The 26,868-nt window shown below is 37.6% G+C and overlaps 1 long non-coding RNA gene across 5 annotated transcripts in view; it reads left to right on the forward strand.

The window, feature by feature from the left end:
* The window catches only part of LOC123390419, a 331,180-nt gene that overhangs the window by 42,033 nt on the left and 262,279 nt on the right, over positions 1–26,868 (forward strand). For 4 of the 5 annotated variants that reach the window (XR_006604991.1, XR_006604990.1, XR_006604993.1 and 1 more), the window contains exon 2: positions 5,240–5,335. The exons of the other annotated variant lie outside the window; for it this stretch is intronic. This is a non-coding gene — a long non-coding RNA (uncharacterized LOC123390419). The remainder of the gene's footprint in view (positions 1–5,239; positions 5,336–26,868) is intronic. 5 annotated transcript variants of the gene reach the window in all.

The raw sequence follows: 26,868 nt of genomic DNA on the forward strand, positions 1-26,868 counted from the left end.
GAGAACACTGGCTACTTCGCAATATGTGAGCCATTATTTTAGGAGTTATAGACATTCTATTCCAATACATTTGATTTGCCTGAGTCCTTGAGTTTGAAAATCATATGGTCTCATATGGGCTCAGTCTCTTGGTGAATTCTAAAGTTATTGCTCCAAAAATTTTGTAGAAAAATTTCCTGGGCTCAATTTAAAAAAAAAAAAAAAAGGTTTTCTGATAATAAGGAAAGTGCTATCTTCCATTTTAGAATCTGGAGGCACTTGAATGAGTGCTAACTTCATGTCAAGTACTGTGCACATGGTCCCTGACTTGCAGTGATTTGATGTATGATTTTTTGACTTCATAGTGGTACCAAGTGATATGCATTTAGTAGAAATTGTACTTTTTTGAATTTTGGTCTTTTCCTCGGCTCGTGATACACAGGGTGATTCCCTCATGAAGCTGGGCATGGACAGCTGCATCAGCCACACGATCATGAAGGTGAATAACTCATCCACTCACAGCTGCTCTGTGCCCCGACCGCCATTCTGTTATTCACTTTCAGTACAGTAGTCAAAAAATTGCACGAGATATGCAGCACCTTATTATTGAATAGGCTCTGTTAGGTGATTTTGCCCAACTGTAGGCTAATGTAAGCATTCTGATCATGTTTAAGGTAGGCGAGGCTATAAGCGATGATGTCTGGCAGGTTAGGTGAATTAAATACATTTTCATTCTAAGCCGTTTTCAGATATAACCCCATCATAAGTTGAGGAAGATCTGTGTTAAGCATCAGATTTTTTTTTTTTTTTTTTTTTTTTAAAGAGCAAAACAGAGTGTCTGTTCATCAATGCACTGTTTTATATTTGGTAGCATACTAATACATTATCTTGTGAAACTTCACAAGATTGATATTATTTCCCCCATTTGCAGTTGATAAAACCAAAACAGAAATGTCGCTTGCTTTAGATCATGCTTTTAGTAGAGCCGGGACGATAAGTCAGGTATTTTTAGACTTCAAGTTCTTTTCTATATTATCCAATAGATATATTTCCCTAATGTTTTTTGGACAATATAAAGCATGTAACTATTGTAATGCAGATATCCCTCTAGTCCAAAGGAAGAGTTTCTATACCTTGTCTAAATTTCACTGGCCATTTCAATACCACAGGAGCAGGAAATTATTCAATTCATGAGAAAATTCATGCACCTGTGGATTTCATCTTTTGTGCCAGATGAATAGGTGAGGTTGGATTTGATTTACTCCATGACTAAACTCTGAAATTGGGATTTAAAATGGATATGTAATCTCACTCTGATTCCATTTTTTTCCTGTACTGCTGCCTAATGGTTATGCAAGTCTCAGGAACGTATTTAAAGTAGTAACATGTCCTTTTATCCAATAACATCAAACGGAGATCTTTTTTGTTCACTTTTGTTAGACCTCTAACCTTTAAAGGTGAGTCAGGCAGCTGCAGAAAACCTGATCTTATTTTCTGCCCCTGGCAAGACTTTTTCAAGTTCATCTTTTTTCCCTTCTCTCAAAATCTGATGAAAAATGAAATGTCAGGAAAACAAGCTCTCGAGCTAAAAAACTTGTGTCTGTCTCTGTGACAGATGTCAGTTTGAAAGGTTTCAGGTCACCTGTCAGAAGTGTGCCATTGTGATCTGTACTCACCTTGACTCGACCTCACACCAACACTGAGTTCTGCTTTTAAAGATACCCTTGAAAAAGAATTAAATGATTTTAAGTCATTGCCTTTTCCTCTTTTAGCTCTAATTAATGAGACCAAGAAAGGAGAGAGAGAGAGAGAGACAGAGAAAGAGAGACAGAGAAAGAGAGACAGAGAAAGAGAGAGAGAGAGAGACTGAGACACCGACTTTCAAGAGGACAGTTTGACCTTTGGGTGCCCCTGGCAGTGAACCAATCAACATTCTTGTAATCCAAACACAGATGCCTGAAGCTAAACAAATCCTATACTTGTGAACAAGAATTCAGTTTGCTAAAAAAAAAAAAAAAAATGAAAAAGAAAAAAAAAAGAATTCAGTTTGCTGTCAAAATACAGTGAAGATCAGCACAGTGCTGCTTTGAACAAAAATATCATGAATTGAAGTTTAAATGTTTGTGATTAATAGAGAAGAGTAATATCGAGCAACATAATATCTCAATTGTGCCTCAACTCAGTAACAAATATTGCCAGTTAAAAAAAAAAAAAATCATGTGCTTTGAAAAGTCCTATATCCTAACTCCATATCTTGGACATAACTCCCTAATTCTTTTATGCCTGAAACACCACTGATACTATTGTTCAAGTCAGTAGTTTGTAATGACTAATTAATGGTGTTGAACTCTGTTCTTTTCTGGATTATTTACCCAATGTTTCAATTATTTATCCTAGTGATAAAATTTTTTTTCCTCTCTCATGAACCTTTACCATAGCCCTGGAAATTTAAGGATTGGGGGAAAAAAAGAGAGAGAGAGATAGAGATGGATTTTATTTAATCAGTTTGGGAGTATTCAAGACTTTGCCTTATAACCAAGATGATAAAAGATTACAGCTCCAAAGTCATGTTTGCCAAATCTACCACTCTAAACAAGAGGCTAGATGAAAAGAGACAAAAAGGTCAATGGAATATAAAACCAAAAACTGTAATAGCACTTTGGAGATGTTAGCATTTTTTTTTTCTTTGCTTGACTCCTAAGTATACAATACTTCTCTTCTTTCAAGGGGGCCCACCCTTGACATGAAATACAAGTTAGTTTATTGAAGCTAGTTTCATCGTATCCATGTCTAGAACAACATTATTTTTGTGTGTGAAAAAGCTGGGGGAAATAAGTGCAGGCCTGGAACGTGATTCATTAGCTTGAACTAGAGACGGAAAGCTGATGCTTCCCAGTGATTTGTAGTCTATCTGTGACATTTTCCACAGCTATGCTTTAGACCAGCGCTTCTCAGGCATTCATGGGCCCACGAATCTCCTGGATCTTCTTAACGTGAGCTTCTGACTCGGTAGTTGAGGGTGGGCTTGAGCATCTGCCTTTCTAACAGATTCCCAGGTGGTACAGCTCCTGCCCAGCCCAGACCACACACCGAGCGTGCGAGTGTTTGCTTCTTGGCTCTCCACAGGAGTGTGTGTCAAATGCCTCAAGGTCCCCAAGTAGTTCTGAAGCCCAATCTCTTATTTTGAAATATTACCCTTCTGATATATTATTCCTGTTTATGATATTTTTTCTTTTTTTTTAAATTTATTTATTTTTAATTTTTAATTTTTTATAAACATATATTTTTATCCCCAGGGGTACAGGTCTGTGAATCACCAGGTTTACACACTTCACAGCACTCACCAAAGCACATACCCTCCCCAATGTCCATAATCCCACCCCCTCTCCCAAACCCCCTCCCCCCAGCAACCCTCAGTTTGTTTTGTGAGATTAAGAGTCACTTATGGTTTGTCTCCCTCCCAATCCCGTCTTGTTTCATTGATTCTTCTCCTACCCACTTAAGCCCCCATGTTGCATCACCACTTCCTCATATATGATATTTTTTCTATGTATCTGTAACTTGATCTCTTTTTAGGAACTTCACATTTTAACATAAGAGTCATCATGTCACCTCAGAATGACCCTACTGTATTACAAAGTCAAGGTCCATGACAAAGATGGTAACTGTGTCAAGTTTTTTCCACCCTTGCTTTTATTTGTTTATATATTTCCTGATTAATTTTTTATTTTCGTTCCAGGATAGTTAACATTCAGTGTTAACGTTAGGTTCAGGTGTGCGATGCAGTGATTCCACTATTCTATACGTCACCAAGCACCAATCATGACCAGTCAACCCTGCTTTTAAATCATTAGTTTTATTTTAGTTTTTTTTTCCTCACTTGATCATAGTCTTGACGAAGCATTTTACACTCTACCAGGTAATTTTATTAATACTGACTGACATCTCTTCCTTGCTATGCAACAGCCAAACTGTTCATAATCAAAAGGTTTAAGTCTTTGAAGTCTTAGCCCTTGGCCCAAGAAGCACCCAGAGGAAAAACAGTTAAAAACAAGAGTAGTCAGAACTATCAGCAGTGTTTAGACCCAGATAACCACAAACATCCTGGAATTTACTTAACCATGTCTGATTTCTCAGTGAGTCATGTTTACATCTCTAGATGTTAGTTTACTTTCCCTTCATTTTTTTCTTGATCACTCATGCAGTGGAAAGCGGAAAAGAAATCTTCCATGGCAATTAAAGTGCCAATACTTGAGCTCGCTCTGTGTTCCTGCTACTGATAGGGAGAGATATGGTTATTAGTCAAACAAAGCTGTACCAGTTTTCTCATGCTCATTATGTATTTATAATGTGGACATTCTGGTGACATAGCAAGCAGCTGCGTTCGCAGGAGACTCCTATCCAATGAGGGAAGACCAGATTTCACTTTACCAGGTTAAAACGCACCAGATTGAATGTTCAGTTTTCATCCCATGTGTGTTAGATACACATGTGATTGCTGAGATTTTCATACCAGTGTATTCATAATGGTGTATGCCACTCTAAGCTATTCTTGTCCTTGGTAAAGATTCTTACTCTCTCTTCTGTCGAACGCCAAGATCATTTAAGCAAGTGAGAAATATTTGCTAATTTTCTCAAAAGCCTCAAATTATTTTCTGCATGGAGAGTATAACCCATTGCTCCCTTCTGTTAGAAAGACCAAAGCAGGAGGTGGGCTGCTTCTCACAGGGTAAGACTTAGGGGCTACTGAATCACCATTGTCATGAGAAGGTTTATCTTGCGTGGTCAGCTTCATGTGGTGTATCCGTCAGACACGCGTGAGCACGAGATTGTAGATTAGAACCAGAAATACAGATTCTCCTCTTGTTATCGTACAGACTCTCAGTAACAATACTTTGAATAAACCTTCCCCTATAAGAAAACTGTTTCTACCTTTCGATGAATATTGGTGGGGGGAAAAATGGGGGAGGTAGCCATTGGGAAAACAGTTTTTTTTCTGGCTGAAATTAATAATTCTGAGCAGTACTAAAATTAATTACTCTGTGGTTCTAAGTAGGCAGCGGATTTATGGTAAATGACAGAGTGTTTGCAAATTTTCCTGACTACTCGATTAGAAAATGCGCAAGCGGAGGCGTCAGCCGAGCATGCATTATTTAAGTGGTTGGTGTCTGGCGACAATCTGGAAACTGCAATTGTTGTGGTTGCCGTAGGAAAATTCGCACTTTCTGAGAGAAATTCTTTCACCTTTGTGTGCCCACAGCCTGGATCTCTCCTCGTGGCAGCTGTAGGAAACACAGGAACTCCGTGACCTGGAAAATGTGGGACAACTGCCACAAGGTGACCCTGGAAGGCTGGGGTAGGCCCAATTAATTTAAAATTTTGCTTGGCCTTGTCTCTTCCAATTTTCTAAATCCTCTGGAAAAATGATTAATGCGTACACTGCCAATGCGAAAATATTTTTGACCCTATTAAAGTCGACCAAGGGTAAACCAAGTGTAGGCTGGCATTGTATCAAACTAGCTTTATTAAATTTGATTGGAGGTTTGTATGAGGAAGGAGCAGACAAGGACATTATTTTGCACAGCGGCTCTCTTTTAAATGAAAATATCAAGAGGAATACAAAGTAGCAATATGCCCTGGACAGGAATCATTTTAAATATAGGAAAATGCCACAGAGAACTTTGTTTAAAGGGTACACCATATTTGCTAGAAAATTTTCTGCTCTCTTCTTGCTCTGCTGGTCAGTTACCAACGAGGCTGTTTTAATTTATGGAAGAGGCTACGGAAGCCTTATATTTCTTCATTTATAGATGAACTAGTTCAACCTTGCTTTCTTTCTCTTATCTGTCATTGAAGTCTACAACTTAAAACGATCTGTCTGCAGTTTGAACCTAAGCAGAACAAGGCTTATTCTCACCGTGTTTCCCCTACGTGTCCATCCTGTGCAATCATTTCATTAACAAAGTGATAGGGTTTTTGTTTGTTTGTTTGTTTGTTTGTTTTTTCCCTAATGGTCATTCTGTTTTGAATAAAAAGGGCATGCTTCCCTCACAATTTCAAAGAAGGGAATTTCTTAACAGTGTTTCTCGCTTTTCCAAGAAAGTGAAAATCCTTTAATTTTGGATCCAACACCCAGATTTCACACATAAGGTTTCCTATAGTTTTCTTACACCTAGGAGATATTCAGTCACATGACGTCATCATAAAGAGTATATTCTAACCATTTATCATGTAGGAAGTAGATCAATTTCCTTTGTGGCAGGCATGGATCTTAATGATGGGATGAGGGAACGGTAGCAATTGCCTGGGATCACCTACCATCGGGATGATGGGAATTCAGCGGGAACAGCAGCTTAGGAGGCGGCGGTAGCCCAGGGAAGGTTCTAAAATACACTGGTCATTCTAGCCATTTCAGTCTACCCAGCATAGATGTGGGGAACAGATAGTTCTAGGATAAAGAGCCCGTGACTGTGGATATTAGCCCCGCCCAGGGCTTTTTAACTGAAAGACATGAATGAACCAGCTTGTCTATAAGGCTTGTCACAGACTGCGTCACTCTTGACCCGTGTTCCGTGGCTTTGTCTGCAGTGTCTTCCTATATAGGAGGATTCTACATCTCTGTCCTGTTTAACGCAGGTATGGCCTTTTGATGTGGTTTGACCAATGGAATATGAGAAGAAGTGAGGTGTGTCACTTCCAGGCAGAAGCCTTAAGATCCAGGGCACGCTTTGCCTATTTTCTTTTTTCTCTGCATGACAATCGGCAAAATTTCAGAAAAAGGAATTTTGTGGAGCCAAGTTATGGCTAACCTGTGATATGCACAATAGCGTGAGTGAGAAACATACCTTTGTTATTGCTACATAGGGATTCTACAATCTTCTGGGAACCCTGCAAACATAGCCTATCCTGACTGACACAGATGTAAGCTGCAGCCTTTCAGCATGAGCTCAAGAACATGGTGTTAAATATGACTCTGAGCTTTGGCATGAAATTAGCTCACATCTTCCTGCTCCCATTTCTAGGAACCTTCTTGCTTCCACACACGCTTCTTCCCTCTTCAGTGGGTAGAGCGAACCTAACTCTGACCTACAGCCAAGATCTTTACTTGCGCTCTGGATCCCACCTCCTCCCAAATTCCTACAGCCTTGTTTCTTTCGTTGTCCCTTCTCTTTTGTAATACCAGTCTTTCCCTCTCTAACGGATCATTCATATCTTCCGTACTAAAAACAGTTCCTTCCTGGCTTCGCATTCCTTTCAGCTAACTCTTCCCATGTCTCTCTTCCCTTTTTCGACCCAACTTCTCAAAATATTTAATTGTGTGTGGTGTCTGCATTTCCATTTAATTCTAATCTAATCTAGTCTTCATCCCACCGCTGAAAACAAATCGCTCGTCCAAAGTCACCAGAGGTCTTCATATGGTCCAGTCCGGGGGACATTTTTATGTGCTCATTTTATTTGACTTCTTAGCAACATTTCCCTGAGGTGATCATTTCCTCCCTCCTGAAGGAATATTTTCATGGCTTCCAGGATAATTCCTGGCTTTATCCTTACCTCTTTTGTGATAGACTCTTTCTTCTTCTTTACTTACCTTTAAAATTCGTAAAAAGTTCCCATGGATCAGTACTGAGTCCCATTTCCCTCGCTCTGTGTTGGCTTTGGTCTCACGACAATTCTTACTGTTTCTGGAGTTGCCATTTTGAAGTCCCTACTTAGAAATACTCATAAAAACCCTATTTATATATACTTTTGTATTTCCCACTTCAAAACATTCTTCATGAAACTACAGGCAGAATTCATAACTTTGTTATTTTAATTCTCTCATTTTATTCTTAAAAAAAATCTCTTGATCAGCCACAGCGTGCCAGGCACTGTAAAAAATGTTAGGGATATAAAATTGAATCAGATATAATTCTTTCTCTCAAAAAAAGTGCTTAGTGGGGAGGAAAATATGCACACAATTATGGTAAAATGAGTAAAATGAGAGCATTTCTAATAATGTATCTTGTATAACACATGGTGGGAACATAAAGGAAAGAGAATCTAGGTTTTCTGGGGCAGTAAGAGAAAGATTCCCAGAGGAAGTTATATTTGGGCTTAAACTTAGTCAAACAGGAATTTATCAGAAGCAGGGAAGAGGAAACATTATTCCGAAAGGCAAAGAGATGTGAGAAGGCCTGTCATGTTTAGAGAATTTAAAATAGTTCAATATTTTTGCAAAGGGTGAGGGAAGTGGGGGAGGAGTGAAAGCTGAAGCTAGTCTTGGGGACTGGGCTCAGGGCACGAGGGCTTTTTATGGATTACAGTCTTCGGAGGCTTGGGCTGACATTTCTGAGCCCTTGCGATGTTTCTGTTTCATCTTTCCCGATCCTCTCCGCGTGGCCTCTGTTGTGCCAGGAGGAGGAGGAGCAACAGAAACAATACTAAAAATTTTGAGACAGCCCTGCGTTCTGTCACTATTCCAATCTCTCTATTCTTCTATCATATCTATCTGTTTACATTCTAGTCTTCTTTTATTATCTCTTTACTTCATTTGGCTTTGAGTAGCAGTTTCCTAAAAAGATAGATGCTACAAGTTGGAATGTTTCGACAACCACTATTTACGCCAATCCAGTTCCATTCCTTTATTTTTAATACTGTAAGGAAACAATTCTGAATATTGTTGAATGGCTGTTTGAGGACTCAATTTGCTCTGTTTCAGTATGGATAAAATCATTTATGAAGTATTAGAGAGTTTGGTACTGGAAGAAAATCCCAACTGATGTTGGGTGAGTTCGTGTAAAATGTAGTCTGTCCCGCAGAATTCACTGAAAGGGCATGCATCTGGGTAACTCAGCACTCTTTCAGTATCAGCAACCACCACGATTTCTATTTTGTTGTGTTTACATTCTAAGCCTCAGCTTACTGGAGTTTCTTGTTAAGCTCATGACAAATAACATGCCTTTAAAAATTAAAAATGGCAAGCAAGAATATGTACACGGATCCTTGAATATTTCACACTTACCAGAACAATACAACAAAGAACTTCATTTGAAACAAGCTCAGCGAAGGGAATTTCACTTCTAAATATTATAATATAAGTAGCATTTGAAATATTTAAATTTTGTGATGCAAAATTCAGTTGAGCAATATGAGAAATGTTTTGACTTTGTTTTACCTTTAAAAAACCCTCTATTTCCATATCTTAATTCATAAGGAGAATGACAAAGAGATTATGAACAGGGCATTCCAGATGAGATCTTTAACTTCATGGATAAATATGTTGGGGTGAATCGAATCACTTCAGGAACGGACCTTCGTCATGGAGTGCTAGCAGGCACCATTGTCTTACTTGAATTATTTTATAGTTGCAACTGAATGGACTCTGATAAATCCTGCAGTAAATTAGTCATTCCAGTGAAGTGCCTACAGCACTTTTTGTGAAAGCAGTAGAACCAAGAACAAAGAGACGTTAACAGTATGAATCAGATTCTGCCCTGTGACTTCCAAACTAAGTTGAAAAAAAGTGGGTTGGTAGGAAGGAGAGTGCACAAGTCTAATTTTCTGAAGATAGAGGCAGTTTGTAAAATGACTCAATATGCAGTGATTTCTTATCTGTGCGCTAGCCTGTTCCAATGCTCAATATAGTTCTCCATTAGCATTTGACAGACCAGAGCTGGGAAGGTGGCCACTGACGTAGGAACTGGGCTCATTTCTCATGGGGAACTTGTGCTCCTGGGCACAGAGATACTTCCTAAGCAACTCTTCTTCCCTAACCCCTCTGACCACAGGTGTTGGGTCATGTGACATCCTGAACACCAAGACAGGTTCTGGAATGAAGAAGTCTATACTGCATATGATGTAAGGAGAGACTAAACAATTTGTAAGATGATTTAAATAGAAAGCCAAGTAATTATGGGCTTCTTTTCCCCACAGTGCCCATGTCTCTCATCAGCATTAGGTAAAGCGTTTAGGGATGTTCATTAAGGATTCCAGGCCGCTGGAGTACTACTAAGATCATTAATTTCTACCGCAAAGCCTCAAATGTATTACCCTAGTCAAGTGGGTACTGGGGAAATATGGTTCATTATTTCTGATAATGGAAAATGTACTTTTGTGCAATGGCAGCTACACAGCTTACAGTTGTGGTTCTTAAGGAATTAGGTATTAGTTGTTCCTGGTATCTAGGGTTCCACTCTGTATCTCACTTTATATGTTACGGCTCTTAGAAAGTAGCAGATACACTGACAAAGAGCTTAGCTTGTTGGAAGATGGGGAGGTCCCAAAATGTAGAGAAAAGTTTGACTTGGGCCTTAAAACTAAATTAGATGCAGTGTGTTGAAAAACACTCATGCTCTCCATTTGTCCATTGGGTTATAATAAAGCTAAATCCATAAAAATGTTTTTTTTTAAGTATTTATTTCTTACGTCTCAAAACTGTCTTAAAGGTTTAATTTGTGTGGATCAAGCTTTTATTTATTTATTAAAATTAAGTGAATGCAGAAAGAATTAGGGGTATCTGGTATGTACAAGATACTGTTTTAAATATGAAGGGGGGTTATGAAATGTGTACGAGTAAGGAGATGTTCTGATCTGTAGAGTTTCTCTTCTGATCATGAAATAACCATAGAGCAAAGCACATGAGACTTACGGATATGCAGTGCAGCAGGGGATCATTCTAATAGCATGTTCCAATGATCGACTCTATTCTTTGTGGTGGCCAACATTAAATAAAGTAGAAGTGCCAGATATTCTTCACTATTCTATGGAGGAAGGGATAATAAGAATTGTTTGGATAGAAATGTTACAGTGGAATTCTTTATCTCTGCCCACACATTCTTTAATTATATTTCTCAAGTAGGGCTAGAGAACATTCTCTTCAATGAGGCATTGAGTAATACATTAGTGAAGGAATACTAAAATTCTTTAGGAGATCAGTAGTGGCTGCCCTCTGTAAGTGGGGGTGTTGGTGGACAAAGTGCCAGTAAAGATGGACTTCTCATTTTCATTGGGATGATAGGATTTCAGAGTAGCAGAAACATTTAATCTCTACTTTAAATCAGTAATGGGGGTTGAATTTTATTAAAAATTCTTGGCATCTATTGAGATTATCATATTTTCTTCCTTTAATCTACTTCTTATACTGAATTACTGTATTAAATTAGGTATCTAAGGTTATGTCAGCCTTTCATTTCTCTGATAAATTTTATTTGATAACAGTTTTATTTTGCGACTGGACTATGGGATTCATTTATTAATAATATTTGAATTTATGTAATACGTGAAATTGGACTATGATTTTATTTTATTGTCTTATCCTTGTCCAATTTTTGGTATCAAGATTTTGCTAGCCTTGAAGAATATGTTGGGCAGGCTTCCACATTCTTCTATTTTTCTTTGCGCATGGGGATTATCTGTTCTGGGAAGTATTTACTAAAACTTTTCCGTAAAATCATCTGCTTTTGCTACCATTTTAGGCATAAACTTTAATACTTTCTTCTATGGTAATTATTCTCTTTAGGTTTTCTACTACTTCTGACAGTGTTTGAGGTCATTCTGTAATCTATTTTATTGAGGTTTTCATTGGTATAAAATAGAACATTCTCCAGTAGTTATTTTTAGATAATGAGGGTGGTGAATTTTTGGAGTCTTTGCTTTTCTGAATATGCCATTATTTCCCCCTAACAATTGCTTAAAAATTTAGCAGGGTCAAGAATGAGGTTTAAAGAAATGTCCTTCCTGTTCTTTGAAAACATTGTTCTATTATTTTCTAGAATAAGTTATTGCTCAGGAATCTGTTACAAATACAGTGGGTCCCTTTGCTTTGTACGTCACCTGGTTACTTCTCCATGGAAACTTTAGGATTTTCCCTTTCTTTTGAGTTCTGAACCTCTCCTACGGTTTGTCTTCATGTGTATCTCTTTTCTTTCATTCTGTTGAGCCTTAAGTGGGTCTAAAGTCATGTGTCTTTTTCTTTTTTTTAAGCTCTGGGAGATTTTCTTATATAATTTTCTTGGTTTATTTCCTTTCCTTCTTTGTGTTTGTTTTTCCTTCTGTGAATCTAGTGTGACGGGTGTTAGAACTTATGTTATTTATGTGTCTTAGATTTTTGGGGGGTATAGTGTTACTACTTTGTCCTTTTGTATCAAGTTTTGAAAGAGTCTTTTAGGCTGTTCTTCCAGTTTGTGAATTCATTCTTTAGCTATGTTTTTATTCCATTAGGCCTTCAAAATTACTGCTTAAGATTTTTTTGACAATCATATTTAAAATTTCCAAGATCATTGTTTCTATTTTTGTGTATGAAAGATCCCTTTGAAGTTCTCTAAATATATCAAGTATTTATATTTGACATGTTTGCTCTGTGAAGCAAACTGTTAATTTTCAGCTGTTATTCTTGGATGAATTTATTGTCTTTCTCTATCATGCTGATGACTTCCCCAAGTATTTCGTGATTCTCTTTCTGCTCATCCTTGTGCTTAAATATCCTGCTCACAATGTATAGATTGTTTCTGGTGGTTCTAGGGGAGAGACCATACACCCTGTTGCATGGGGTTTGTGAGTTCTTCTAGAGGTAAGAAGTTTCCATCCTCCCTGGACTTTGCTAGCTGTCTGGTCTAACGTGTTGCCTTTCAGACCTAGCACATGTATTTGTTGCAGTATTCCTGCATCCAGACAAACACCTCTGTTACCCCCTGTTCTGGGCCTGGGCAGTTAACCTAATGATGTTCCAGGAACTTTTCTTGTTGAGCCCAGAACGCCCCTGGGATTGCTTTCCTTTTTTGACTATTTGATTCGTTCTGGTCTTTTTCTTGGTAATTCCTGAGACCTTCTTGTCTGTGAATAACATTCTCCTTTTCACTGATGTGTATTAGTACATTTTAGATGTATATTTTCTATATTCCAAGGACTTTAGGTGAGAGGGGAAAAACATATGTGTACTGAGTATGATGCCTTGGTCAAATATTAACTCTTTTCTTTGCAACATTCTGCTGTCGTGATCTGGTATTACCAGTATTCTCAGGTCTGCCAATGCATTCTTTTTTAATCTTTTAGAGTCCTAGAAAGTGAAATCAGGCTGTGGGAAGGATGGCCACATCATGCAGGAGACCATAACCCTGGGGCTCTTTCCTTTAGAAGACTTCTATTGAATAGATTATTACCTGAGGCAATAAATATAACAGGCAGTTAGTTACCTGAGATCAAAAGCAGGGAACTGCCTGTAGAATCAGGGAATAAAAGAGATCTTCTCTGTAGCACATCAACGGTCAGAAACATGGGACAATTTTAGAAAATTTTTGATTCCTGTTTCCAATAATATTCAAAAAATTTATTAGACTAACAAATAGTTAAGAACACAAAAGAGAAGTGAGACTCAGAAGTATTATGTAGGTATGGAACATACAGCTATTGGATTGGCATTTCAAGGGAAGCAGAAAGAAAATCAAATTAACAAGTTAAGAATAAAACAATAGATAGGATAAAATGTGAAAACTTTAGGAAAAATATAGATAATTGAAAATGAAAAAATTTACCAATATGGACAGAGTTGTATGATTCAGTCTACATATATTAAAAAAGAACAGAGTAAGTGAAAAGAAGTAATAAGCAAAGATGTAACAAAAGAAGATTCATTAGCACAAAAGTAAGACTTGATTTTTTAAAATACGGAAAGAGCTCACAAGTTCCTGGGCAATATTAATTTTATTAAGCATATAGTGGTGAAATTATTGTATTCTAAAAATTGAGCATAATTCTCAGATATTTAGCAAAAACACTATGTTACTTGTAAAGAGCAAAATTTAGGCTGGTTATAGACTACAAAAAAATGTTTTAGACCACATCTGAAACAACATAAAAGAGAATGTTAAATACAAAGTTATAGACAAAAATATACCAGACTTCACAAAAAAAAAAAAAAAAAAAAAAGATTAAGTGAGGTAACTTTTTTCTTTTTAAAAAGATTTTATTTATTTATTTGAGAGAGAGAGAGAGAGAGAGCGAGCCTGAGGTCGGGGAGGGTCAGAGGGAGAAACAGACTCCCCACTGAGCAGGGAACCCATGCAAGGCTTGATCCTTGGACTCCAGGATTGTGATCTGAGCTGAAGACAGACACTTAACTGACTGAGCCACCCAGGCACCCTGTGAGGTAATTTTAATGTAAAATAGAATTCAAAGACAAAAAGCATGTAATGTGATGCTTTTATATTGATAAAAGCTAATATCCACAATAACATTACATCATTTGTGAAACATTATGTAACTAAAAAGACACTATCAGGGGTGGCTCAGTGGGCTAAGGCCTCTGCCTTTGTCTCAGGTCATGATCCTAGGGTCCTGGGATCAAGCCCTGCATTAGGATCTCTGCTCAGCAGGGATCCTGCTTCCCTGCCTCTCTCTCTTTGCCTGCCTCTCTGACTACTTGCGATCTCTCTCTGTCAAATAAATAAATAAAATCTTAAAAAAAAAAAGACACTATCAAACTATACACAGTATAAACTGTTAGAAATTCATGGGGATAGTGACAGAAACACAATTATAATAGAATCTTTATCACATACTATTATTAGTCTTTAACAGATCCAAAAGTTAAAAAACAAATAAGGACTGATGGACTTGAAAAAATACAATGAACATAATTATACTTATGTCTATATTTTTATTTATATATGATATTTGGTATGTATACACATAATAAAAAGGTTTATAAAATATGTATGTATCTATGCAAACACTCTATAGAAACAACATTTTCTTTGCAGATGCCTCAAACATTTGCAAAAAGTAATTGTACTCACACCCCCTCAAAAATCTTAATTAAAAACAAGGAGAAGAAATTTTGTAAGCTGTAGTTTTTAATGGCATTACAATAAAGTGAAAACTTAATTATAAAAGTCTAAACAAAAAATCCAAGTCACCTGGATTTAAAAGCAAAATGAAACATTTTGCTAAGGAGCTTTTAGATTTAAGTAACACAGTAGACTTAAGATACTGTGTTTAGGGAGACAAGGAGATATTTCTAAACTGAAATCTGTGATGTTTCCAAAGTCATGACTTAAAGGCATATTTATAGCCAGGAGTTCCTGGTTTATTGAACAACAAGGAATGAAAATGAATTAATTTAATATTTAACCCAGATAGTTTGAAGATAAACAATACAGCAAATATAAGAAACTCAGGAGGAAAAATATGCCTTAATAAGTAATTTATTTTTGGGAAACAACAACAACAAAAAGGCAGAATAATACCTAATAGAAAGACTTCTGGTATTTCCAAACAAGAGCAAAAGAAAGGAAAAGCTAAATATAGAAGTTTATAATTTTAAAAGTGGATATATCAGAGAAAGTTTAAACATTTTAAGAGAGAATTTTATATACTAGTCTGTGCTAAGAAATTTAAAAACCCTCAACAAAATAGGTGAGTTCCTGACAGGGCATGATTAAAACTGGTCTCCAAAAGAGGTGAAAAATTTAAGTAGACCTACAACAGTTGAAAAAAATTCAAAAACAGAGTTTTATCTTTTGTGTGTTTAAAGTTGGAATGATGAAAATTTCCCATAGTATACAAGCTGACTGAAAGCCTGTAAAAAGTTTTCTCCAGTCACGTTAGGAAGCTAGTGAGCCTTGATAACAAAGTATGACAAAATTAAGTTTTAGGATGGTATCCAGCTCACAGTAGCAGATATTAGTTCTCCACCTGCAAGCTGGTCGTTTTTATCTTTACCATCAATAGTTCATGATCCATACGAAAAATAAACCATCAGTGAGGCTTACACTGTAAATCTGAAGCATAGGTGTATCTCTGGCCCATCAACAGTTTGTACAAATTATAATAAACATCTGCAATCTATGGCAAGGATTAAAATATTGATTTGGCAGTGTATGGAAGGATGGATTGGAAGTGAGAGGGGGAGGCAAGGAAAGCTGGAGGGGGTGAGGAAGCTACTGTAGTAACTGAATTGCAGGAGGTCCCTGTGAGGGTGAAGGTAGTAGGAATGGAAATGATGAAATGTGTTCAAGGCATTGCATATATATCCCTTCGTTTTTGTCATCATTGTTATTCCAAGTAACGGGCTAAAAGAACTCGATCCACGGTTGGGTAAGAGGAAGAGAATTCATGCATGATTCTAAGATTTTAATCTGCAGGTAGAAGGAAATTTTGGTATTGATACTGATATGGTTTAAAGAGTCTGGATTAGAGAAAAATGAACTTGGATTTGGACATGCCAGATTTGTGAAAATTGTGCTTTGTGGGCACATGGAGACGTGAGTTTATAACTCAGATGAAGTCCCCAGACTTGTATTGTTCAAATTGGAATTCCTAATGTGGACACGCTAGAGCTGCTTTAGAAATGTTCTCCAAGGGGCGCCTGGGTGGCTCAGTGGGTTAAAGCCTCTGCTTTCAGCTCAGGTCATGATCCCAGGGTCCTGGGATTAAGCCCTGCATCGGGCTCTCTGCTCCGAGGAGAGCCTGCTTCCTCCTCTCTCTCCCTGCCTGCCTCTCTTGCCTACTTGTAATCTCTGTTTGTCAGATAAATAAAATAAAATCTTAAAAGAAAAAAAAAAAAAGGAATGTTCTCCAAGCAGGAAACAAAGACAGCTTATAGAAAGCATCTACAGATAAAACAAGAAACAGAAGCACTGAGGGAAGTGACAGTGGCAATCTTCACCGTAGGGAGAGGAATACGCTGTCCAGTGTGGGGACGCGAATCCCCAGGGCCAAGAGTGGCTCAGAAGCCCAGGCTGATGGGAGCGTTGAGGAGAGAGCACTACAGTTCCTGAGAAGGAAAGAGCCTGTGTTCTCAGATGGGGGGCATTTTAGGGACACTGCGGTAGGAAAATCGTCTTGTAGGAGATTGCAGAAATTGCAACAAGGAGTACGAGATCACCCACTTGAGAATGGCAAAAAGAAGAAAGGAGAGGTCATTAGTAATTGGAATGAACCCTGAGGTCAAGGCCATGGAATCTAATTTGTTTAAAATGGCTTTTCAAATTCCCGTTGATTGGAAAGCAGCTGGGAAAGAACCAGTAAAGAGTGAGAAAAGTTAGAGATTTGGGTAGAAATAAAACAAGTATTGTAACTGGATCCCCCAGGGTACAGGAAAGGATAACATCCGGTTTGACTTTAAAGAGGAATGAAGACTTAGCTTCTGTTATATTTGGAAGGAAGATGAGAATAAGGGATAGAGCTTGTTGATGATGTGATGATGGGAATGTGAGGAAGTATATACCATCAGGTGTGATCGACTTAGTAAAGATGGAGGCTTTAGATGAGCTTGTCCTTGGGCATATTTTGTCTGCCATCTGCCCATGGGGAATTAGGCTGGATTTGCCCATGGAATCTAATTTGAGCACTGCAGAATCACATCTGGTTTTATTTAATGCTACATTGCAATTTAAAAAAAAGAGAGGAAGACGTCTCCATTGGAACTTCACTGTTACTGGGCCCTTATGCAACAATGTCATTTATGAGACTGTCTAAATGGGAAGATGTATAGTAAAGAAAGCTCTACATACTCGTTTGAGGTTTGGCCCAATGTTAATGAGGCTGATTCTCTTTACCATCTTTTAAAATTGTATACTTAGAAATTTCCTTCATGAAATTGTATTATGAAATAAAACCATTTATTTTGAGAATTGGAATGTAAGCAGAGGTAATAGTAATTAATTTATACATTATATATCCTTTCTTTAAAAAATGTGCTTTTTTGATTTATCCAGGCTATAAATTAAAACGAAAGTTTTTAATGCTATAACCCACTGATTCTATTACCCCTTTCTTTCCCATGTTATTTTCTGTGGGCTGTTATAATCACTCCCTTTCATATGTAAACCCTTTGGTCTTTTCTTCTACCAGCAGAGGCACCTTGAAAAATCCCAACCCTATTTAATTCTTGTTCTTCCCTTATTCTGTGCTCTTACAGTAGTAATTAAGGTAGCTGAAGAAAATCACATGTATATTAAGTGTAAATAGGGGTTTTCATGATTTGGAGTAAAAACAAAATCAATTTTCTGTTGGATTTACTTAACAGGTTTATAAATAAAAACCATTTTGGTTTCTTAAGTCCCTTGGAATTCTCAAATGAAGTTCTTCAAGAGCCCTAAAAACGTTATAAAGGAATTTAATGAATGATCATCTACTGCTCTTTTTGGCTTATCTTTTGCTCTTAACAACTGCTTTAACTCATTCATCTGGCATTTTGAGAAGTGTTCAGATTCTGGTTATGTTCTGAAAGCTGAGCAGGTAGAATTGACTGATAGATCATCTGTGAGATGTAAGGAGAGGAGGCAGGCAAGGAAAACTACAAGATTTTTGTCTTGTAAAACCATTTTTCAGAGACGCAGAGGAATATGGGAGGACCTGGCTTTTGGAGAGATGAAGGTGAGAAGGAATCAGAAATTCTGTTTTGACACATTAATTTTAAGATGCCTTTTAGACATTTCTAGAGATGTCATGTAGGCAGCCAGATATGTGAGTCTGGAATTCAGGGGAGAGGTCAAGACTGGAAATATTACATCCGGGGGTCTTCAAGAATACATAGGAAATAATAGCCACCAGAACTGGATGAGGTTACCTCAGGTTGAGTGCATATAGGGAAAAGACATCACAAAATTGAGGCCTGAGGCTCTTCAAAGTTTAGAGATTGGAAAGATGAAGAAAAATCAACAGTGAGAATGAGAAGGAACAGACAGTAGAGAGAAGGAAAACAAACAAACAAAAAAAGAAAAGGAGAAAGATCGTCTGTATCCAATGCTGTTGATGTTTAAGATGGGGACTGGTAAATGACCACGGCATTCATCAGTGTGGTCATCATTAGCAATCTCGAGAAGAGAAGGTTTGGTGAAGACTTGCCGATAAAAGGCATCTGGGAGGAGGTTCAAGGGAGAATGAGGTGGGGGGAAGAAGCTGAGAAGGAATTCTGTCAAGGGGAGCAGAGAAACGAGTTGTCAGCCAGCAAGCTATGGTCTATTGGGCTAGGTATAGTCAAGAGAGGGTATTTTATTTGTTTGCTTATTTATTTATTTAGATATTTTATTTTATTTTATTTTTAAAATTATTTTTATTAACACATAATGTATTATTAGCCCCAGGGGTACAGGTCTGTGAATCATCAGGCTTACACACTTCACAGCACTCACCAGAGCACATACCCTCCCCAATATCTATCAGCTAGCCACCGTATCCCTTCCCCCTCTAAGGCAACCCCTCAGTTTGTTTCCTGAGACTAAGAGTCTCTTATGGTTTGTCTCCCTCACCATCCCATCTTGGTTCATTTGTTCCCTCCCTACCCCAAGAGGGTATTTTAAAGATAGTAACATTCTCCTATGTCTGTATGCCATATACTGATTCAGTAGAGAAGGAAAATCGTTGATAGAGGGGAAGGAGAAAAGAGATACAGAAACAATGTCTCTCAGTAAGCAAGAGGACACGGAACTGGGGAGGGAGGAAGGTCAGGGCACTAGTAAGAACAGACAGTTCACCCACGGAACAGGAAGGAAGGCAGACATAGGAGCAAGCTGCAGGGAAGTGTGAGCTTGTCTCTGTGAGAGCAGATTCTCTTCTCTTCTTTCTGTTGTCTCACAGGGGTCTGTAGAAAATAGTGAGGAAGTTGACGTCTGTAAGTGAATAATGATGACGCTGGAGCATGGTATCCAGAGTCAGAAGGGGGACGGACAGCAGGAAAGTGAGAGACCTGAAAGAGAGGTAGGATGAGTGAATGACAGCATTAAATAATTGGAGATTTTGGCATATAGCATGGATAAGACCCAAAGCAAATTATTTATTGAGTGGGTGACCATTGTGTAAACTTACATGATTTTACCTGTGTTTACGTCTCTTATCTTACAGGTAAATTCTTAGTGAAAAACTTCTACCTATAGAGTGGTTAATGAAGGTTGCTTTAATTTTCACAAATCCTTCTGATCGTGTGTTTGTTTCAGCAGTCAGGCTTGGTGTAAACATCGGGCAGGCTCCCCTTCAGGTCCTGTTGGTTCCTGTTGTCTTGTCCCAGTCTCCATGCAGTGGGCAAGTCTAGATTGACTCCGATCGACTTCATTGGGTGCATTGTGGCGGCACCCTCCCTCTGCCCCTGTGGGCTTCTCACCCACTGCACAAAACTGTTGGCTGCCAAGGCGTGGGGCATTGAATTTGTGCTGAAGGTCTACATTGTACAACTGGGAAATCTGTAGGGAGTTAATAGGGTGACACTTTGATGCATGGAACAGAGGAACTGGTAGAAAAATTCTTTTCTCCCTTTACCTCCTCCAGCAGCTTGTTCTGAGATCTTCTACGGAGTCACAGTCCTCAGTGCACTTAGCAGTGCCCAACTTCAGCCATGTCTTGGCATCCTTGTTTAGGCTGTTTCTCTTTCCCAGCCATGCCCTCTTGGCCATCCCTTCTGCTCCTGGGCTTGCCTGATAACATACTAGTTGATGGTCCAACAGCTTCAGGCTCTGCGCTCAAATACCAGGACTGAGATAAACATAATACTTTCTTTTTTAATACTCTACCAACTCTGGTAGGGGACTAGAACTTTACACAGATAATTTGTCCTGAGAGTAATCAATAAGAGAACTTGAAAAGTTTTGGCTTGAGATTAGAACCTATAATTTTTCTTCCCTAACACAGACTCTCATTGACAGATGATTTTAGTCACTGGCTCTTGTTTATGATTTTAAATTCTAGTGTTGTGTTTTGTGATAACGTAGACACAATATACATGATTATTTGGACCTCAGAAGTTAAAAGAAGTAAAACAAGATATAATTGCCTTTATTGTCCATCATATACTATGTGATAAGAATTCTAATTCTTCCTTTTCTTAATTTTGCTTATTAAAAATTAGGCCTTGGGAGCCTGGGTGGTTCAGTTGGTTAAGCATCTGCCTTCGGCTCATGTCATGATCCTGAAGTCCTGAGACTGAGTCCTGCATCAGGCTCCCTGCTCAGTGGGGAGCCTGCTTCTCCCCCTCCCTCTATGTGTGTGTGCATGCTTTCTCTCTCTCTCAAATAAATAAATACAATCTTTTAAAAAAATTAGGCTTTAATGTTCTTTCTTGGATTTTAAAAATAGCTTCTTAGCTCATTTCCTTGCTTCTGAATCCCCTCCCTTGCAGGTCTACAAGTTGTTCTCCGTGATTTTTCTAAAACAAAGATTTATCAGCTCATATTTCTTGCTTAAGCGCTTCAATAGCTTTTCATTACCCAAAATTAAGCCCGAACTCTTAGGACGACCTATAACTTCCTCCTCTCTCCTTCCCGGTCCCGTGTGCATCTCATGCTCCATACATATTCAATTATTCATTGTTCTTCCCACTGGCCATACTGTTTCGGTCCTCAGGCAACTCAAGTGTATTGTCTTCTGCAAAATTCAGTTCATTTAAAAATTAATACATGCTACACACAGCAAATCTGGATTTCCTTCTTCTCTTGAAGAGTGGGAAGATCTGGGATACTGGGCTCCTGTTTTTCCACAAGGCAACAACTGGCTAGAGCAGAACCCTGAGTATGAAGCATGCATTGTCCTGTCTATTGCTATGCTAGCCCCGCATTCTCCTGTCATTTGTTTATTTTGACCACTTGGCCATTGTTAGCATTTGGTTTGCAAATCTTGGCTCTTGGTCATACAGCACTTTAAATAATATTCCTTCTGTATTTGCTTCTATAAATAAATTCCTTCTGTATTTTAAGAACCAACTTGTGCTGTGAAGCTATGGCCATCATTCCACTCTAAGTCAAAATTCTACACGATGTTTTGATAGTTTGAGTTATTTGTAAGTTATTTTCAGATACCATCTGATTAAATGTAAGTACGTCCCCTTTATCATGTTACCTCTTAACATTTTTAACTGACAACTGAAGTCTGTGATCAACTGTGATTTCTCCGTCAGTTCTTTTAAGAACCAACTTTAATAAGGTAAACCCAGTTGCTCAAAAGAAGTCAGGTAACTCAAAATATCTTTACCATATTGTCTGCTAAAACTGAGGATTTATTTTTTGACATCTTCTACCGTGTCAGTGCGTTTCTCTTGTGTCTTGTTGCGTTATGCCAGTTCATGGTGGGCAAAAGCATAATGGGATGTGGTGTGATGTAAGTGATACATGGACATGATAATTTAAAGACTACCCTCCTGTTGGAAGCAGACACCTGTAATGATTTCAGATCCTCAGAATTTAAAATGAAACCAATGAACAAAACAAGAAATGCCTGTGAACTGATGGCTGCATGATGTGGTTCACCAACCCAGAAGCAGATTCTGGTATATGAGTATGTCTTCATCATCGAAGACCTGAAAGCTTACTAGATAGGAGTCATGTGCCGCTTCTGAAATTTGATCGGATTCTTTAAAAGACAGTCTTAGTAGCAAACATTTAAGAAAAGAATTTTCATTTTTTAAATTTTAATAGCTTGGTCATTTAAATTATTTAAATCCCAAAGGAGAGCTGCTCTCTTTGTCATACTTCTCTGAATAAATTATGTTAAAGACTTATCTTGTTTGAAATGGTCATGATCAATATATTTTCCTCTTTTAAAAATAACAGTTTTGGAGAAAGGTATTGCATGTTTATCAGTGATAACTTGGTAAGGCTAAAAGAATATGAAAAATTATTGATAAACATCCCACCCAAAGATAACTACTGCTCATATTTTAGAGTATTTTCTCCTATGCCTTTCTTTGAGATTCCTATCTACCCATCTTCGTTTATCTGTATTCAGAGCCACATTTGTGCCTAGATCGATACCTATCATTTATCTGTGTATTAGCATATTGACAATCATTTTACTGTATCTCAAAATTATGTGGGTTTGGTCTAGGCTCAGTGGGCATTTCTTCTTCTCATATAATATTGCTTGTCACTTGGTGATCTGCCATTGGCAGACAGGCTGGTCTGGAAGTTCTAACATGGCTTTCCTTGTCTGCGTCATACCGTGACAGGATGGCTGTGTAACACTTGGCCCAGCTGAAGCTGTTGGCCAGGTGAACTAGCTGTCTCTTTGGGCCTCTCTCAAAGACTGCTTGAGCTTCCTTACAGCGTGGGGGCTGAATTCTAAGAGCCAGTGTTCCAGATGTGCATATATTCAACAAATGTGGTTGAAATTCAATCGGATACCCAGTTTTGACTCTTGGATTTAAAGTTTATAAGCATGTTACAAACATTTTTCCCATTTCACAAAAATTTCTTAGCAATTCATTTTGAGAGCTACATAATATTACACATTTTACTATGCAATTTACTTTGCTACTATCCTATTTTCACACAAATAAGAGCATTTTATTATGTTAGGAATATGCAATAAAAATTCTGTGCATACATTTTTGCCTGAATTTTCTATTCATTCCTTAATATATAGTTCAAGAAGTGAAACTGGCTAAGGGTGATGAAAAATTTTAAGACTGGTGATATAGATTATCAAATTGCTTTCCAAGGATATAGTACTTATTCATACTATCACAGTTATTGTTGAATACCTATCAGTATACCTTCATTAGTATTTTCATTTTCAAATCCTTGTACTTTTGAGTGCTGTAAGTATCTTATTGTTGTTAATTGCATTTATGTGATTGCTAGTAAGCTTGAAATATTTCCATGTTTATTATTGACTTATTTTTTTCTCATATATTTGTCTGTTCATCTACACTATTTTAAAAATCAGTTTATCTGAACCCTTTATAAGTTATATAATTATTTTTAAAGCTATAAGCTGTGATAAAATATATCTAGGTGATTTTGGATTCAAAACAACAAGATTCACATAGTTTCAGGTTTCTATGTCATAAATTTGAGTGAAATTTAAAATATTCTTGAAAAAATTTTGCTTGTTATTAGCAGAGTTTTGCTCACTATTCCTACTTAATCTGAGTTATGTAGAAAGATAATAAAAATTAAGATGATTGTATGATTTAAAAAGATCCCTTTCTCAAGAAAATAGATACAAAATAGACTATGAAATCAGCATAAAATTTGATTACTTTGACTTTTAAAATAGCAAACAGTTTTTTAAAATGTTTCTAAAATTCTGAAAGTTATATTAACTATGTACTGCCCTTTTATGGTAGAGTGAAAAATTATTTGATTTATATCTTTATAAAATGGTAACTGTTTGAATATTATTTCACATTAATGTTATATATATATATATATATATATACACACACACACATACAGTTTCTCAGTACAGAAGAATGACAATACATTCTACCTAAAAATATTTTTATTGCTTAATTTAAAAAGCTGTTTGAATTACTTAACGGATATGATTTCACTCTTTTCATGTTCATTTCAGGACACTGTAATAAGGTTATCAAAGTAGCAAAAGTAAAATGGCTGATATATACATAGGTATAATCACCTAATAAGTGTGTATTTTGAACATGAAGGGCTGTGAAACTCATTGTGGAAGTTCGTTCCACATTTTCAGTTGCAGTATCACAAACTGCCTTGGAAAAAAACAAAACATAACAAAAAGAATGCAGGAAATCTCAACAAAGAAATGCATTTTTCTTTTTTTTGCTGTAGAATGAAAGCATTTCATCATGATGTCCTGCCAAGATTTGTCCTCAATAAATTCAAAGTCCTTCTTTTTCACTTTCCAAAATTCTGTTAAGTGCATTGCTATTGATTTTGAAACATATATTTTCCCACATAATTCTTACTCAGAGCCAGTTTGTTTGATGCCTGCTAATTTGCCTATTAGTCATTTTCCTATATCCTTCCTTTCTTGTCATCGCCTTATTATGCAAGTGTTCCTCTAAACTAGCTTGACCGCTTACACTAGTCTTTCAGTGATTCAGATTACAAGGCTAGTTAATAGACACATGAAGATTCTATGTTTGTGTGTGTGTGTGTGTGTGTGCATGTATGTATTCTTCTCTTTTTCTTTTCTTTTCTTTTCTTTTCATTTTCCTTCCCTTCCCTTCTCTTTTCTCCTTCCTGCCTTTCCACCTTCCCTTCCTTCTATCCTTCCTTCCTTTGCTGGACTTGGCAATCATGAAAGAAATGCTTGCAATAAAGTTACATTACCAGCTACATAATGTGACGCCATGTTAAACTGTAATCACCCCTGCACTGAACCTAACAAAGGCAACATGCTAATTTTTGTGTGAAGACACAGTGCGATGGCACACAGTCACATGATGCTGTTTCGTCCCCTTTCTTCTCGAGACTTTCATAACAGTCCTCTTTATTGCACATGGGTTTCTAATAATGGTGTCCATGTGGCTTTGGAACAACAGCAGAATGTTAATTTATTCCCCAGTGTTACCTAGAGGCCCTGATGTGGGCCCAGGATTGGTGATGCCCTAATTTAAATACTGGGTAGGATCAGGCTGATCAGGTGGCTCAGCGTGAGCACAATAGGCTGTGAAGGGAAGCCCCGCTCCCTGATCAGGGCAGATCAGGAGGATTCCAAATGTAATTGGCCTCCAGGGAGCACGTAAGTCAGTCTGTACACCCCCTTCAGGCCTCCTTAATGCCTTGCCAGCTGGAAGGAAAAGTGCCTGCTTGCGTTGCCCACAAAGGAAGCGGGGATTGAGGGGAGTAGAACTGGAGAAATTAAAAAGGAGGAAAGAGACAGCGACACAAATGAAGAGGTGGGTAATAATATTGTACATCTAAAAGCCGGCTGAGTGTGTCATAAACAAATGGGCTTGCAATGGTCAGTAGACAATTATATCCTGTTACCTCATTTCTAATGCTGACTAATTATATAGAGCAAGAGGAAATTAGCACAGGAACCTCATTCTTTGCCAAGTCCACATCAAAATGCTGTAAAAGAAAACATGAAATCAATCTTCCGTGGTTTTTAAAGAACTCCTCGTTCTTGAAGTTGAAACTTCTGCACGGAGTCCTCCAAAATATTCTAAGACTTACTGCATGTTCACATTTCAACAATTAGACTTGTAAAAAGAAACCCATGGCTTTTACCATTTTGTGTGTGTGTGTGTGTGTATGATCTGGATGACAAATTTGATCTTTTAAAAAATTCTTGTCTTATTGCCTAAATCCCCAACTTTCGTCCTACTTGCTTTATGTCAAAGATTTGCTGAAGTGGGAAATTGTCTTCTTGGACAACGTCCTCTCCCAAAATTCTCTTGGGGTGTATTTGGCTTGTTTCAGCATTTAACTGAGTTCTTGAACTTCCTATTCACACACATGCTCAATAATAGAGCTGAATTAATAACTTTTCTGACTCTTTGAAAACGGGATCACTTTCTTCTATTGTTTTATAGCTTATAGATGTATCACTGTTAAACAGACAGACAAAAAAACCTTAGTTCCCAAAATTACTTAAAAGACATTTACACAAGCACCAAACAAAACACTTGAATTAAAGCACCAGACCCTTGTTAAGATACTCCAAAATGTATGGAGGCATGATATCGTGGACAGAGTCAATAAGCCAAGCCTGTAATGACCTTTGGCAGTGAGAGGCCTCCCTGACTCTAAGTTTTCTGGTCCCTAATGGTGGTCATCAGCACTTAACCAAAGATGATTAACTTTGGGATTCTGCTGTGCCATGTATCGGAGGTCACTGTGGGTCAGGCTCTAGGACTCCATCCTGGTTTCAACCAGAGTGGTATCATTGTCTATTCAATATGGGGTTTTGAAGCAAGATTTCTCCTGGGGGAAAGAAAATATTTCATAATTCTGCTAGTTTAAAAATATTTTAAAAGGCCTGGACTAGATGATATTTTGGGACTCCGTCAGCTCTCACATTCTGTGCTTCTCTGTCAAATATTATTGTGGAAAACCTACCACGAACTACAGTACTGTGTCTGAAATGGAAGTTACTGGTGAGAAAATAAGGGGTCTTATTATACTTGAACATATAACTCAGGCTTTCCCCCATGACCAAAAAAAAAAAAAAAAACCACAAAAAAACCAAAAACATATCTTTTTAGGAAACAAATCTAAA

Source organism: Mustela putorius, unplaced genomic scaffold (genome assembly GCF_011764305.1).
Source record: "Mustela putorius furo isolate JIRA1106 unplaced genomic scaffold, ASM1176430v1.1 tig00537350_pilon_pilon_pilon, whole genome shotgun sequence".
Taxonomy (NCBI): domain Eukaryota; kingdom Metazoa; phylum Chordata; class Mammalia; order Carnivora; family Mustelidae; genus Mustela; species Mustela putorius.